We start from the raw sequence: 16,745 nt of genomic DNA on the forward strand, positions 1-16,745 counted from the left end.
GAGGGAAGTTCTAGTAGGAGGACCTTGGAAAGTAAGCTGGGTGAAGAGACACAGAGGACACAGGGGTGGGGATGGGAGAAGTGAGGGGTCAGCTCAAAGGGGAGAGGTGGGGGGCCAAGTGTGCAAAGCAGAGGTGACTGGTTTTGGCAAGGTCAACAACAAGACTGCGGTGCTGGCTTCCTGGGTGGGTTTAGGCTAGAAATAGGCTTCCCTTAGTGCAGGGTCTTGCTGGCAGCACTATGAAATCTGCCCCCAGGACTTCACCACTTAAGGATCATGCAGCTTTGTGTCTGGTCATGTGGTTCCAACTGACAAGACTTGTCTTCCTGAGTAGCTTGGAGGGTGGGATCCCACCCACGGCCACGAATCTATCTCGTGGGTGCAGTGATGTGCTGACTTCCATTTCTGGGTAAATTGGCTCTTGGTACCAAAAAGGGAGAAAAACCCTCCACCTTTTGGGCATGCATTGTCTCACCCAAACACTTTGCAAAGCCCTGTCTGCAGCCAACACAAGGACAATGGTTGCTCCCGCTGCTTCTGTCCTATGGAAGAGATGGTAGGAAATTAGTATAATTTCTTCCTCAAGTGTTTGGTCAGATTCACCAGTAAACCCGTCTGGGTCTGGGGTCTGGTGCTTTCTGTCTTGGAACATTATTGTCTGTTTCTTCTTATGTGAGTTTTGGCAAATTGTATCTTTCAAGGAGTTGGTCTGTTTCATACAAATTATCAAATTCGTAGGTGTAAAGTTGTTCAGTTTTCCTCTTTTATCCTTCTAATGCCTGTGGGATCTGTAGTGATGTCCCAGTTTTCATTTCTGATGTTAGTAATTTGCCTTTTTTAAACCTATTTTTTGAAACCCTCTCAAACTAACAGAAAAGTTGCAAGTTATGGTACAAAAGTTTTTTTTCTCTACTGAACCATTTCAGAATAAATTGCTGACATCATGCCCTTCTCCCATATGTTCTAATGCATGTTTCCAGTAAACAAAGATATCTCTTACATAATCACAATCCAATCCAACTCTCAATATTAGGAAATTAATATTGACTTTACCATCTAATCCTTGGACCCCATTCAAATTTTGCCAATTCTCCCACTAATGCCCTTCGTATTCAAAGGGTCTGGTTCAGCTCATCTTACATTTAGCTGTCAGGTCCCTTTCATCTTCTTCAGTCTGGAACATTCCTCAGGCTTCCCTGGGCTATCACAGAAAAGTCACTGTAGAAGATTACAGGGCAGTTGCTTAGTAGAAATTTCCTTACATGGGGTTCATCTGATAATGTGTTTTTTTTTTGTTGTTTTTTTGGTGGGGGGAAAGCACAAGTAGGGGAGGGGCAGAGAGAGGGGGACAGAGGATGTGAAGCAGGCTCCGTGCTGACAGGTTGACAGCAGTGAGCCTGATGTGGGGCTCGAACTCATGAACTGTGAGATCATGACCTGAGCCCAAGTCGGACGCTCAACCTGCTGAGCCACCCAGGTGCCCCATGATGCTTCATTGTGAATACATGCATCTTAGCATGGACATCAGAGAGGCAGTGCTGTGTCTAATCCTCGCATGTATCAGGTGTCATGGCCCCCATTGCTAGTGGGGCCATCTTTATCACTGTTACGATGCTGTTACCATGACATCTCTCAGTCTTATCTGCTGTATGTCACTCTTTTCTGCTTGATTACAATCTCATGTGCGGGTACTTTGAAATTAGGTAAGTGTCCTGATTAAACTTCCTGTTTACATATTCACTCATTCACTCATATCCGTATGGACTCATGGTCCAGTGGTTTAATGGGCTGCTGTCTGTTAACTACCATTATTTATTGTGATGTTTGAATCCTTTCAAGTTTGGCCAGAGGAAGCCCCTGCAAGGGGCTCCCCTGTCTCTGGCATGTCACTGTCATTCTTCAAGAACTTTTCTGCTTTCTGACACAACGCAATTTTCCAGGTCATCTGGTGCCTTCTTTGCCCCAGCCTTGGGGTCAGCCATTCCTCCCAGGAGTACTGGCTCTGTTTGGTGAGGCCTCCCTTGTTCTGAAACCCAAGTGCCAGTTTTGGGCTGGGAGAGGGGGCAGGGGCCTCGGAGGAGGCTGCTAGAGTATCCCCTGCACGCCAGCCACCGCCCCCAGCCACGGAGACCCACCGGGCTCCATGAGCTGACCAGCCCTCCCAGGGCCCTGGCGTCCCCCGCAGGATCGGTGCCCTGCCCGTCACCTCCGCTCTGCTTGTGCAGCACTGCACAGTCCTCCTTCCCCTTCTTTCCTGGTTGAGTTTTTAAAAACCTGTTTCTCTATTCTGCTTCAAATGAATCCCCAAATGTTGCTTTACTGAGCCGTTGTTGTGGCCACGGCCATGGGTTACAGACATACATCATTTCTCCCCGAGCCTTTCAAAGGGCCCATCACTATGGCAACCACAGTTCAGAAAATTGCTTTGTCTCCTTAAATACCCTTCAGAAAAAGGTCATTCGGTGCTAATGTTTTCCAACTAAAACCAGCAATGTAAGCAGAGCTCAGAACATCGTCACCGCGTGTTCTTCCGCGTGTGCGTGTTTTTAGTTGTGTGATTTCAGGAAACTCTCAAATGAGGACTAAATCTGGAGAGTGGAAGGAGTTCTAATGCTGCAGTGTGTGCTCCTGCCTGTAATTGGAAGGCAGATGTTTATTTTGGTCCCCGTGGTTGCAGGGCAAGCTTTCCTGGCTCCCAATGGTGACGTTTTCCCGTCTCTCTGTTCCGGGTGTGGGTTGGGACTGCGAGGGGCACCTGCCGATCTCCACATAGCAGCCCGCTGGGCCCAGGCACACAGACTCACCAGCTTGGGGGTCATAGCAGAGCCTGGGGTGGACCAGACAATGGGACACATTTTTGTTGTTGTCTTCCACTCGACCTCAAGATTTTTAATAATCTCTCATTAGCTGGGAGGCTTTATTTCTTGGAATAAAAACCACTTGGGCTGTGTTCTGGTCCCCGGCAATTTCACTCCTTGTGGCTTGCAGGGGAAGAAGTGGACACACAGGGGTGCCTAGGTCTCAACGCTCACTTCTCTCCAGATGACCTGAGAAGTCGGTGTCTGCACCTGTGCCTCCTCTTCCTCAAGAATTACCCCCCATTGGGGCACCCGGGGGAGCTCAGTCAGTTGGGTGGCCGACTCTTGATCTCGGCTCAGGTCACGATCTCATGGTGTGTGGGGTCGAGGCCTGTATTGGGCTCTGCACTGACAGCACGGAGCCTGGTTGGGAGTCTCTATCTCTATCCCTCCCCTACTCACGCGTGCTCTCTCTCAAATAAATAAATCAATCTTAAAAGAAAATTACCCTTCATCAAATTCACACATAAGCACATTCTAACATGCAAATAATGCTTTGTAGTTTACAATCAAAAACACGTGTGCACACACTATTGAATCGTTTAAAAGTACCTCACTATCTCCTAGGAACAAGGGTATTACTCAGCCTCACAGAGCTATTGTTACCCCCAAGAAATCATGGAGGCCCATATTCCCATTTACCCAATTGTCTCCCAAATGTCTTGGACGTATTTTTTTCAATCTAGGAACTATTAAAGACCACACATTGCAGTAGTTTATAATGTCTCCCTAATTTCCTTTAATTCACAACAGTATTCATGGCCTTTTTTTTTTTTAAGTTTGTTTATTTATTTGGAGAGAGAGAGAGAGGGAGAGAGAAAATCCAAGCAGGCTTCGAGCTATCAGTGCAGAGCCTGACGTGGGGCTTGAACTCATGAGCTGTGAGATTACGACCTGAGCCAAAACCAAGAGTCACTCGGTCCCCCCACAGCCCCTTTTTTCTCTTTTAGTACCTCAGCACCTTGGAGTCCAGGTGAGTTGTGTCACGTGACTTCCACGGTACAGATTGTCTGGCTTTTTCCTCGTGGGTCGATTCAGGTCAGACCTTTCAGTGTGGCCACTGCAGAGGTGACAGGTGCGGTGTTCTTCCTGCTTCGCTGGAGCAGGAGAACATACGATTCATTGAACCACGTGGTTGAGAGGACTACCGGCCCCGTCACGCATGAATAACTTTGTCCTTTCGGAAGTGGGCGAGAAGCCTGGGGGATGATAAATTGAAGCGGCGAGAGTGTCTGTTCCCCAAGGACCTTTATCCAGTGACTTCTGCTTCTGTCAAGTGTGGGTGCAGGACGGTGACACTCCAGCTCTGTCACACCTGCCATTTATTAACCGGCTTGCTTTTGTGAAGAAGAATTTCTCTCTCTAGCCTTTGGAAAATAATTCACTGTAGATTCAACTGTTCTTTTGGATCCAACGTATTATAATCGATTACCATCATAATTCTTTTTGAAGATCAAATTGTTCCAAGTCTGGCCCGCAGGAGCCTCTCGATCAGGTTCTTGTATCTTTCTGACACACCTCATTTGTCTCTAAGTACTTGTCTGCCTTCTGACAAGAGATGGTCCAAGCTCACTCGGTTCTTTCTCTGCCTAAGGCCCGGAATGACCTGACTTTCTTAAGAAGCCATGATTTCTTTTCATGAGGAGTGACATTTATAAACCATGACCCGGGGAGTGGGTATGCCTGTCACTACGGGGGCGTCACTGCCTGTGGCCTTTGGAGTGGACAGAACCAGGAGTCCCATATTCACACTCATGCTCCAGCTCAGGTCCAACAGCACAGGGTTGTCCATATCTGTGTTCCCCTTCTCTTGCGGTGAGACCTGGCTTTCCCAAAGAGTAATATATTTCGACTCCTTGCTCCGTGCTATAGCACTCCCAAATTCACTTCAGAATCATTACACCAACAGCACTGGCGAAAGCAAACTTAAGAAAAACTCAAGATTTCTTTGCAGTGATTTTTGTCCTTAGAATGCATTGCACAAGGTGTGAATAGTCTGATAACTTGTAGTCAGTAGTTCAGTTCTTAACCTTTTTTTTTTTTTTTTTTAATTTTAGAGAGAAAGCACAGAGCGGGGGAGAGGGGCAGAGGGAAACAGAGAATCTTAAGCTCCACACTCAGCACAGAGCCCGACATGGAGCTCGATCTTATGACCCTGAGATCTTGACCTGAGCTGAAATCAAGACTCAGACACTCAGCCGACTGAGCCACCCAGGTGCCCCAGTGAACCTTCTCTGGTATACGAAATTGGCACACTATATACACTCTTTTGTGTTTTCCTTATTGAACTTAATACATGTCCTGGAACTCACCCTACATTAGTTTACAATATTTTCCTGTTTGTAGCTGCATAACATCATGTGGCTATGCTACAGATTATATAGCTAGTTGCTTGTAGATGGGCACTTAGGTAATTATATATTACAATTAGAAATACCAGCAATGTGGATAACCTTGTGTGTGTTTGTGAAGATGTAGTTCTTGGGGCGGGTTCCTGCAGGTGGGATTTCTGGGTGAGGGGTAAGTGCACGGTGTTCTTAGGTATGACTATAGGCGTGACTGCAGGCACCAGCAATGCCCACAGTGCCTGCTTTGCCAACAGGGTGTGTGGTCACACTTTTGAGGTTTTGTCCACACAATACGGGGATATGGTATCCCAGTGCATCTGGGATTTAATTCTGCATTCTTGGATTTATGAGTGAAATTGGGCATCTTTTCATATGTTAAGGGCCTTATATATGTTGTTTTTTTGTGTGAACTGCTTATGTGTTTTGTCCATCTTTCCATTGGAATTTTGTCCTTTTCCTCTATTTTTGAGATCACTTTATTGGTTACGGGGACTAGCCCTTTATCTGGGAGCAATGTGGCAGAGACTTCTCCCAATTTGTCTATCAATTTGACTTGATTTATGGTGTCTCACAGAAACTTAAAAAGTTTTTATACTCAATCCATCTGTGCTTTTATTGCATATTAACTATAAGTTAGAGTTTAAAAATCTTTCCTCACACCCTTCATATCCATATTGTAAAAGAATTCACCCGTTTGTTTTGCTAGATGTTTGTCCGTTCAATCCCTGATCCGTTCATTTGGTCTTTATTCTGGCATGTGATGTGAACTAGGGACCCATTTCTGCCTTCTTTCAGATGGGCCACCCAGTGATCACGATGTCCTTTGTCACTACAAAGTCTGTCTTTTCCCAGCAAGCTGCGACATCCCTTTCTCATGTGCCATCTTCCCATATACCTTTGAGTCCATGCCTGGACTTTTCCACTGGTCAGTCTATCCATTTACCAATACCGTAGTTGTAATTACTGAGGGTTTTTAGTATGTTTTTAAAAAATTTTTTCTTAATGTTTATTATTTTTGAGAGACAGAGTGTGAGTGGGGGAGGGGCAGAGAGAGAGAGGGAGACACAGACTCCGAAGCAGGCTCCAGGCTCTGAGCTGTCGGCACAGAGTCTGACGTGGGGCTCGAACCCATGAACCTTGAGATCATGACCTGAGCCGAAGTCAGATGCTTAACCAACTGAACCACCCAGGTGCCCCTTTTTAGTATGTTTTTAATATCTGGTAGGACACTCCTCCCTCCTCGCTCTTCTTTAGAGTTTTCTAGTTGTTACTGTCTGCTTAATTTTTCATTTAAACTTTAGAATCAACTTGTGTAAATCCAAAATAAAAACTTACTGGGAGTTTTATTTCAGTGTTGTTAAATTTACGTACTATCTCCAGGAGGATTGCTATTTTTATAATATTGCATTATCCCATCTGAGAACAAGGGATGTTTTTGCATTTGCTAAAGTTGTTTTTGTGTTTTTATTTATTTGAGAGAGAGAGAGTGAGTGAGCACGCACAAGCATGAGTGGAGGAGGGGCAGAAAGTGAGAGGGAGACACAGAATCCAAAGCAGGCTCCAGGACCTGAGCTGTCAGCACAGAGTCCAACGCGGGGATCGAACCCATGAATGATGAGATCATGACCTGAGCCAAAGTTGACACTTAACCAACTGAACCACCCAGGCACCCCATTTTCGTGTTTTTAAAGCTGGTTTAAACTTATTTTCATATTTGTGTCTTTTTTGACAAGTTAATTCCTAAGTACTTTATCCTTTCTGTTGCTTTTGTAATGGTGAGTTTCTTCTCCATTATATTGTTCATTGTTTGGGTGTGTACATACACACGCTGTTGATTTTATAGATTCATTTTACATTCTTCTATTTTTTTTATTGTTTTTGTAATTTTGGTATTGAGTCTCTTCGGTTTTCCGGGAATATTATTACATCATCTGCAAGTGAAGTTTTATTTCTTTCCAAATTTCTAATCCTATAATTCATTTTCCTTATCTAACTATATTCATTTTATTTCCAATTGATTGTTAAATAGTGCAGAGAGTGGGTATTCTTGCCTTGTTTCTGACCTTAATGGGAAATGCATCTATCGTTTCCTATGAAGACAGATGATGAATTCAAGGCTGAGTCTATGTACACATACATGCCTGTATCTATCTGCATACATGTACATGAATGTACACACATGTGTGCATGTGTACAGGTATGGATATACATATATGTGAGTGTGTGTAGAGAAGCATACATTGGTTTTTCTCATCAGGATTTTTTTCATATTATGGAAAAAATCGTGTAATCTTTTCCTTACAACTTTTCTTAGTATGGCAGATTATATTAATGGATTTTCTGACATTGATCCAACCTTACAGTCCTGGAAAGAGGAAGTCCTACTTGGACATGATGTACTGTTTTTTAATGTGTTGTGGATTGTTCATGCTCATATTTTATTTAGGATTTTTTGCATTGATATTATAAGAAATGTGGATCTGTAGCTTTCTTTTTGGCACTATCTTTATTGCTTTCGATGTCAATGTTATACTCTGTGCTCTAGAGCAGTTTAATGATGCTGAGATTGTCTTGTATTTGCTGAGGACGTCCCCTGTGAAAACCTAGGCCTTGTCCTTTTGCCTGAGACGGTTCTTTGATAACTTCATGTGTTTTGTCTGTAGAAGTAGGTCTGTTCAAGCTTTCCATATTTATTTGGGTCATGTTTAGCAAATTGTATTCTCCTAGGAAATCCTCATTTTGTGCGGGTTTTTAAGTGAATTTGCATAGAATTCTACAAAATCTTACTATATTTTTATGTTCATTGTTTCATGGTTGTTTCTTTCATCACTTCTTTTTTTTTCTTTTTATTTATTTTTTATTTTAGAGAGAGAGAGAGAGCGTAAGCAGGGAGGGAACAGTGGGGGAGGGAGAATCCCCAGCAGTCTCCACACTCAGCACAGGGCCTGATGTGGGTCTTGATCCCGCAACTCTGGGATCATGACCTGAGTTGAAATCAAGGGTTAGATACTCATCCAACTGACCCACCCCAGCACCCCTTTATTTTCTTGATTAGGCAAATTATAGAGCTGTCTGTTCATTTCTTTTAAAAGAAACAGCATTTTGGGGCGCCTGGGTGGCGCAGTTAAGCGTCCGACTTCAGCCAGGTCACGATCTCGTAGTCCGTGAGTTCGAGCCCCGCGTCAGGCTCTGGGCTGATGGCTCAGAGCCTGGAGCCTGTTCCCGATTCTGTGTCTCCCTCTCTCTGCCCCTCCCCGTTCATGCTCTGTCTCTCTCTGTCTCAAAAATAAATAAAAACGTTGAAAAAAAAAATTTAAAAGAAACAGCATTTTGATTTAGTCTTTCTCTTTATTATTTTATCATAGCCCATTAGTAGTTCCACGTAGTGATATGTAATAAATATATATATACTTGGTTTCTATTCTGTATCACATGTGCTCTTACACTTACTATGTTATTTTTCTGCTTTCTCTTTGTTTATTGTATTGTTATTTTTCCAGCTTTTTGAGTCAGGAACTTAATTCCTTTTTTAAATTAACTTATTATATTTGGTATAATTATTTAAAGTTATAAAATTTCTGCTGATCACTATTTTGATTGTATTCTATGGATTCTGATACATAGTGATTTTATCACACTAATTGTTGGTAATTCTGCACTTTTATTTGTACTTTTTTTCAGTCAATTATTGTTTATTACAATTTTTTTTTAATTTTCAAGAGAAAAGAACTTTTGGTGTTTCAATTCTGTATTCATTGCTAATTTTTTGTATTTCTATTGGGGATTTATGTTTGTATTTATTATTAAATTTTATTTGTGATTGATAAGTGGTAAATCTCTGTGAATGTTCCATGGGCATTTGAGGAGGACCATGTTCTTGATTTTCAGAGCCAAAGTTAATAATTTATCATAATATCTACTTTCTGGATTATTCCATTTCCTTTCTTTGTGTGTGTGTGTGTGTGTGTGTGTGTGTGTGTGTGTGTGTGTGTGTGTGTGTCTTTTTGACCTTTCTCAAACTGAGAGTAGATGTGCTTTCCCATAAAGTGGATGTTATCTCCTGGACTTTTAGTGGGGTTTCTTCTCCTTGCCTCTTGTGAAGTTCCCACATCAAGAAAGTGGATTCTGTGCTGTTATAGGTATTCATGAGATATGTCTTCATTGTGAACTGTTGCTTTAGGTATCAAAAGTGTTGTTGTTGTCTTTTTAAATGCCTTTCCTGTGCTTGTACTTTGCTGACTTTCATATTCCTGCTTCCCTATTGGTTGTGTTGGCTGGCACCTGTTCGCCTGTTCAGCATAAAGCACTTTGTCCTGGATGTGTCTCTTCTATACAGCAGCAGCTGGGTTTCACTTTGTGAACCAATATGAAAATCTTGAGTTTTATTTAAAAAAATTTTTTTAACGTTTTATTTATTATTGAGAGACAGAGAGACACAGGGCATGAGCAGGGGAGGGGTAGAGAGAGGGGGAGAATCTGAAGCAGGCTCCAGGCTCTGAGCTGTCAGCACGGAGCCTGACACGGGGCTTGAACTCACCAACCGTGAGATCACGACCTGAGCCGAAATTAAGAGTCGGACGTTTAACCCACGGAGCCCCCCAGATGCCCTGATATTAGCTTCTCATTGTCACGTGATTTTCCTTTTGGACTTCTAAATTTTTTTTTTTTCAACGTTTATTTATTTTTGGGACAGAGAGAGACAGAGCATGAACGGGGGAGGGGCAGAGAGAGAGGGAGACACAGAATCGGAAACAGGCTCCAGGCTCTGAGCCATCAGCCCAGAGCCTGGCGCGGGGCTCGAACTCACGGACTACGAGATCGTGACCTGGCTGAAGTCGGACGCTTAACCGACTGCGCCACCCAGGCGCCCCTCCTTTTGGACTTCTGATCACCTTAATATCAGATCTTTGTCCGTCTTCTGTACGAGTGGTTTTCCCTTTGATCCTTTAAAAACCTTTCTTTCTTATTTCCATTTTTTCTGGCTGTTTTATTCCTATCCCCAGTGTCCCTTGTATATATCTAGTTGAGTATATTATCCCTTGGGGGCACCAAACAGTTTAATTTTTACTTCTTTTTCTTCAGTTTCTTCCCTGAATTCAGCAAATTCTCATTCACCTATTTTGATATTAAATCTTTCTGTTTGTTTTCAGCTTTTGGATTTTTGATGTGAAGTTTTTAACATTTTAAAGAAAAAAATGTTTTATAGTATTTACTTCTGGTTGGGGTATTACAGTTCTCCGTGGTGGGTGTTGTTGTTGTTGTTGTTGTTGTTGTGTTGTTTTTCATTTTTGGGTTTTTTTGTTTGTTTGTTTCTTTGTTTTGTTTTTTTTTTTGCAGGGAGCACTTTCACCAGCTGAGGTGCCTGTCACTTTGTGTTCCTTTAGAAATATCTTACTAGAGTGGTACTAATGGAGGGCACTGTGTAGGCAACAGCATGGGGTTTGGTTCAGTTCAGGGTGTGACTCTTTCTCTGTTTCTGGAAGATTCTTAATTGATACCACTAAGCTCCCCCTACCATTGTCTCCCAAGATTGTTACATCCCCACACACTGTCATGACACTTCCTTTTAAGGACCTTGTATTTTAGAATAATTTTAGGGGCACCTGGACAGCTCAGTCAGTTAAATGTCTGACTCCTGGTTTTGGCTCAGGTCATGATCTCACAGTTCGTGAGTTCGAGCCCCGTGTTGGACTCTTCGCTGACCGTGTGGAACCTGCTTAGCATTCTCTCTCTGCCCCTTTCCTGCTTGCTTTTTCTCTGTCTCAAAATAAATAAACTTAAAAACACGTTATAAAATCATTGTAGACTTCTGGAAGAGTTGTGAAGGTTGTGCAGTGTCCCCGTGCGCACCTTTCCTCACCCCCTCGTGAACACCTTACGCCACCGTGTGCGTTTATCAAAACTAAGGCCCTAACTTTGGGACAACGTGTCTACCCTGCCATCACTTTGTTAGGATTGCCCCAGTTTCTCTGCCAGTATCCCCTCCCTATCCCAGGATCCAATCCAGGATAGCACATGCTAACCCCCAGCTCTCGGTCTCTGCAGTTTAGGACAGTTTTTTCATCTTCCCTTGTTTTTACGACTGTGGCACTTTTGGAGGGTGCTGGTCAGGTATCTTGTAGAGCATCCCTCTGGTTTGGGTTTGTTTGCTGATTCTCACGACTAGACTGAGGTGGTTGATTTTGGAGAACGATACTACAGAGGTGATGTGCCTTCTCGTCGGATCGTATCAGGGTGCGTGGTGTCAATATGGCTGTCAAGGCTGACCACGATCAGGGTCAAGGTGGTGTCTGCTGACCTCTCCGCTGTGAAGTTACCGCTTTCCTCTCCCATGCTCTGTTCTTCAGAAGTGAGAGAGTATGTCTTGCCCACTCTCAAGCAGAGGGGAGTCTGGTGCCACCTTCTGGGGAGGGCATTGAAGAATTTGGGCACACATGAAAATCATTACAGTCATTGGTACATTTTAGGGGAGAGCCGTGGAGGCCAATCAAGCATTTTGTTTCTCCTTCAAGTTTTGCCACGTACGTCTGGCATTTATCTACGAATCTCTCTGCAGGCATTATTCTTCTGGTATTCTAATGGTGATTTTCTATTGCTCTTGGTTTCTATAAGTATTAAGTGGAATTTTTGCTGTCTTCCGTATTTATTCAGTTATTTCTTTCCATCAGTATGGGCTCATGAATATTTATCTTACTTTGAGTGTTGTGATCCCACACTGCCATTATTTGTTATGTTGCTCATACTGCCCCACATTTGACTTGTATGGGTGCCTCTGGTTGATTGCCGTGCCCTCCTGACATGCATGCATCCTGTTTGTTCATATTTTGAGCAGTTTCTCACTTTGTTTCCACGAGACAGTCGAGGTACGTCTTATAGTTTCCCTGCCTGGCCTGGAGGCTTCTCGGGGAGTCCCGGCTCTGTTTGCTGGGGATGATTCAGAAGGCAGGGGCTGGGGCTGGATTTGCTCCTGCTGTGGGGTGTCCAGCACCCCCAGGAGCTATTTTTTTGATCCACTAGGTTTCCCTTTGGGAAGGTGGGCCTGTTTCTGTCATGGTTTTGTCTGTTCTTGCTCAGCGCTCCCCTCCCCCGCCTGGCAGAGTGGAGCTGCTCCGGTCGTGCTCCTGGTGTGGCTCCTGGGTTTTGCACATTTGTTCTGTCTCCAGGTCATGGTGGAGGGATGTGGTGTGCCCTTGGCTTCACAGAGAAGTAATGGGGTCCCAGCCCTTGTGTGGCTACCGTGCTGGCCACTTCACGGGGGTCTGTTAATCTGGAAAGTCCCATCTTTCAGTTCTAGCAAGTTTTCTTGTATTATTTTTTGGATAATCTCACTTCCCTTTTTCCTCTTTAAATATATTTACTAAATACATGCTATTAGAAGACTCAAGAACTGAAAAAGAAATGAAAACTTGGCACAGCGTCTGTCAGTGAGCAAAAAAACGTGGTGCTATTTTCTCGTTTAGCTGCCATGAAAGTCGACTGTGGATCCTTTTTAGTGATTTTTCATCTTTTTCCTCATTCAAGCATCTCATGGCAAGAGGAATTCAGGGGAGATTTAAAAGACTGAAGGTCTTTTGTTGGTTTTTCCAAACTGCATAGTATGCCAGCCTGCTGACGGCTCTCGCAGGGGGCTCGAACACTGCAGGGTCCTGCCCAGGAAAACCCACGAGGGTGTCTTGCAAGCACCCACTCACTCCTTGGCCAGCTCTCTTACTGGAACATGGCTGTGAGTGTCGAATTTGGTGAAATGACCAGCCAAGCTGCAGTGATACAGGTGCAGGTGTGTGTGGCAGCTGGCCCTGCACACAGTAGGCATCAACTCCATGAACTGGTAGAAGAAATGAGGGGGGCACTTGCAAGTGAGGGGGCCCCGGGGCCTCCTGCCCCTTTCCAATAGCAAAGCCATCATTGCAGAGCAGGGGACAGTGGCCCATCAAGAAGCAGACCTCACACACCTGCACAGAGCCAGCAGCCATCTCTGAAGTGCAGGAGAGACAGAGTTGAGGCTTGGAGTCCAGCAGACCTGGGTCTGAATCCAGTCCTTTCCTGGAGGCCTACTGGGTCATGTGGCAAGTCACTTTGTGTCCCAGAGCAAGCTCACCTGAACGGCAGATGTAACTCAACCCTTCCCCCACACCTGGGTGGCCCAGTTCTCCAAGGAAACTGTTCTGTGCCCTCTGCTGCTATAGGGTAAGCTTCTCTCCAGGGTGTGTGCTTCCCCCCTGGAGGGAGTGAGAGCTGCCCTCTGCCCCCGGCCTCGACATGAGACACCCAGGGCCCAGAGGAGGAATGCAGATGCCTGGGGCCACCACATGGAGGTCGCAGGGTACAACTGGCCTCTCTGGGACAGCGACAATGTCTGAAATTCCATTGGAAATCTATTTTCAAAATTGCTGGATTAATCCTTGAAACTTCTTTCTCTGAATTTCCATCTCCGTCTTCGTTTCCCTTTCCGGATGACTTTCTCTATATCCCGCCGATCAAATCGGAAAAAAGGCTCCTATTTTGTGTTTTCTGAATGAAGGATAGGTCTTTTGTGGCATCCTCCTTGTGGATAAAACCAGCATCTATTATCCCATTGAACTAACTTCCTAAGCAAGTTCCCTCTGCTGCTTTATTCTTTCTGTTTCCTCTTTGTTAATTTCTTTTCTTTCCTATCTTTCCACCTCTGGATTTCTTGTTGGGGATTTTGTGCACTACCTGGAGATTCTTGGCCCTGGACATCTGTCAGGATGCTCTGTTTGCATAGAGGAGGCTTGTTGGCTGCGCCCGCGGGGGCACATCTTCCCTGTTGTGCGAATGTAACGCCGGGGAGAGCGGTGTTCAACCTGCTGATGTCAGCGAAAACTGCCTTCTGTGCTGCTGTTAAGCTGTTTCTTCGTGTTAGAGTTTGCTCCCCAACCCAACCTGTTCCTTTCTTGATGTCTACCTAAGAGGGCTAAATGTGAAAGATTGTCACTTCTTGTTACAAAGATGCTTCCTGCCTGGAGAATGTGGAACTCTCTCAATGAAAGCCACAGATTAACAGAATTAAGGTGTGTGTGACCGCTCGTGCACGTGTGACCAATGTGTGTTTGCGTGCGAGTGTGTTTGGGGGGGGGTGGGGGGGCACGAGAAGCAAGAGACAGAATGAGAGGGGAGGGCTCCACGTGGAGGAGACCCACTAAACAGGTTTACAAAATGCCAACAAGGCTGGAGCAGTTTTGCTAATTTGCCGCGATGGTGTGCAGGCACTGATAGCAAGGTGGGCCCGTGACATTCTGACACTGTCTCTCTAGGAAATGGTAACGGACACAGAGGACGCCCGTGTAATTGGAAAGCCAGCTGAGATCTGAGGCGGCTGAGGACGGGGAGGAAGCATTCTCTGCACAATGGCGTTGGTTGAAGGTTTGTATATAAGGTGGCCTTATTAAAGTGACAAGGCGATTTAATCCTTTGTGCACGATGATTCTACTTCATTGATTTACAATGGGAAGGATATAATTTTGCTAGTGTTGGCAAAAAGCTCAAATGTCAGCCTTTTCAAATTACCATACTTGCCTTGTTCAGGATGAATAATGAATAAGTCACCTTTTGTCTACAGGTAAATATTCTTGAATAAATACAAGAACATAAAAGACATAAATGATGGCCTGATTTATATTTAAAATAAAGATCACATTGTGATAAATGGTTGAAAACGCTGTGTGTGTAGCAATATGACTCTCCTGATATTACATTATCGATGAGGGAGCAGCCCAGGTGTAGGACGGCTGTCGGGACACACACCGCTCACTGCAGAGGCCGCGTCAGGCTGTGGTCCCTAAGGGCTTCGTGAGGGGCAGCCCGGGGCCCCAACAGACCCCCCCCATCATGTGCCCCCAAAGTCCATGAAGGGCCGGGAGCCCCGGGACCCTGGGACCCCGGGACCCTCGGCGCCAGGAGGCACGGAGGCTGATTCACCCGGGGCCGAGGGTGGCTCTCTGTCACTTTGGGACAAGTTTGTAAGAAATGCTAGACGAGAGCAGGAGAGCAGCCTCATCGGGAAACTTGGCAAATCTGCGGTTGAACAACTGGCATACCTGTACGGTCGAATTCCGTGCAGCTGCTGCGGGGCAGGATGTGAGAGCCTCTCCTGATGGACACACGTGCCTGCTTTACTCCCACGAAAAAAGTGCATTCTACTCCAGTATGAAAAGAAAATCTTATTTTTATTAAAAATGTGTATATATGTGTTGGACTCATTTTCTCTAGTTTCCTGAAGAAACAGAACCAACAGAATGCGTGTGTGTCTACAGTTAAATAGACAATATGTATATTATATACGTTTGTGTTTGACAGACAGATTAAGGAATTGCTCACAGGACTGTGGGCCTGGTGAGTTCTCAGATGCACAGGGACAGCCTGGAGATTCTGACGAGCTGGTGTTGTGGTTCAATGCCAAAGGCCGTCGGGCACCAATCCCCTCTTCTTGGGGAGACCTCAGTCTTAGCCTTCGCCTGATTGGATGAGCCCCCCCGCCCCCAATTACGGAGGGTAATCTCCTTCACTCAGTCACTGATTTAAATGTTAACCACACCTAACAAGTAATTTCATTGAGATTTCCAGACTGAACTTTTGACCAAACATCTGGGCCCCGTGGCCTAGCCAAATTGACACGTGAAATTATCACTATATATGTACGACTGAAAGAAATACATCAATGCTTATTTCTGTGTGATTTTTCTTTTCTGTATATTTACATTTCCTAATTGTTTTTTCAATGAACATGCTGTATTTTTCAATGGAGAACTAATACAACAAAATATGTTTTTAAAAACCTTGAGTTCCAAATCTCTGTGAAAACCACCCGACTCTTGGTACCTCCAGGATCGTGTTCAGCAGTGATACGTTTGGGCACTGGACATTTTCCCTTTGCTGTCGGGGAGCTCCTTCTGTCCGCAGCACGCTTGCTGGAGCATCATTGCGGAGATGCTGGAGTCTCCTGGAGTCTGGGGGAGGTCGATCTGCTTCCCCTGTCCCAGCTCTGCCACTGACATCATGTGTCCATCCCTAGACACACCACTCACTTTCTGGCGTCCACGTTCTCACGGTCAGTGGAGGTGTGAAGAGAGGGAGCGTTTGAGGGTCCTGATGATGGTGGGGTGAACTGAACTGGCATAGGCTGGGCTGAGCTCCGTGGTGCCAAGCCCCGCACGGCGTGTGGAGTTGTACTGAAAACCAGATCCGGTCTGCGTACCTCACGCCTTTTGAGCGTCCTGCTGGACATCCACGTAGGCGGGAAGATGGGTCCTGAGGCTGCCCCAGCCTCCGTGCGCACGCGGTGCGTTTCTGCACACCATCAGTGTCACTTATTTTCTCCCTGAGGTGCAGCTGCAAAGGAGACTGAGGAGACTGTGTCCTTGCTCGCGTCTGGGATTTCCCGGGACCCACTGCAGAACGCGAGCGGGCCTGGCCGCGTGGGCACACCGCCCTTCCATGCGGGCTCGCTGCGACCGCCTCGCGTCTTGTCTTCTGCGCACTGGGTCTGGGCGTACACGTTACCTTACTGTGCGTTGCTCGT

At 45.3% G+C, this 16,745-nt stretch overlaps 1 protein-coding gene across 1 annotated transcript in view; it reads left to right on the forward strand.

The window, feature by feature from the left end:
• TEX29 (testis expressed 29) overlaps positions 1–15,965 on the forward strand; it is a 42,857-nt gene extending 26,892 nt beyond the window's left edge. The window contains 1 exon segment of the mRNA XM_030314246.2: positions 14,482–15,965. The gene's annotated coding sequence lies outside the window, so the exon portion shown is untranslated.
• The last annotated feature ends 780 nt before the right edge of the window (positions 15,966–16,745 follow it).

This window comes from Lynx canadensis, chromosome A1 (genome assembly GCF_007474595.2).
Source record: "Lynx canadensis isolate LIC74 chromosome A1, mLynCan4.pri.v2, whole genome shotgun sequence".
In the NCBI taxonomy this organism is placed as follows: domain Eukaryota; kingdom Metazoa; phylum Chordata; class Mammalia; order Carnivora; family Felidae; genus Lynx; species Lynx canadensis.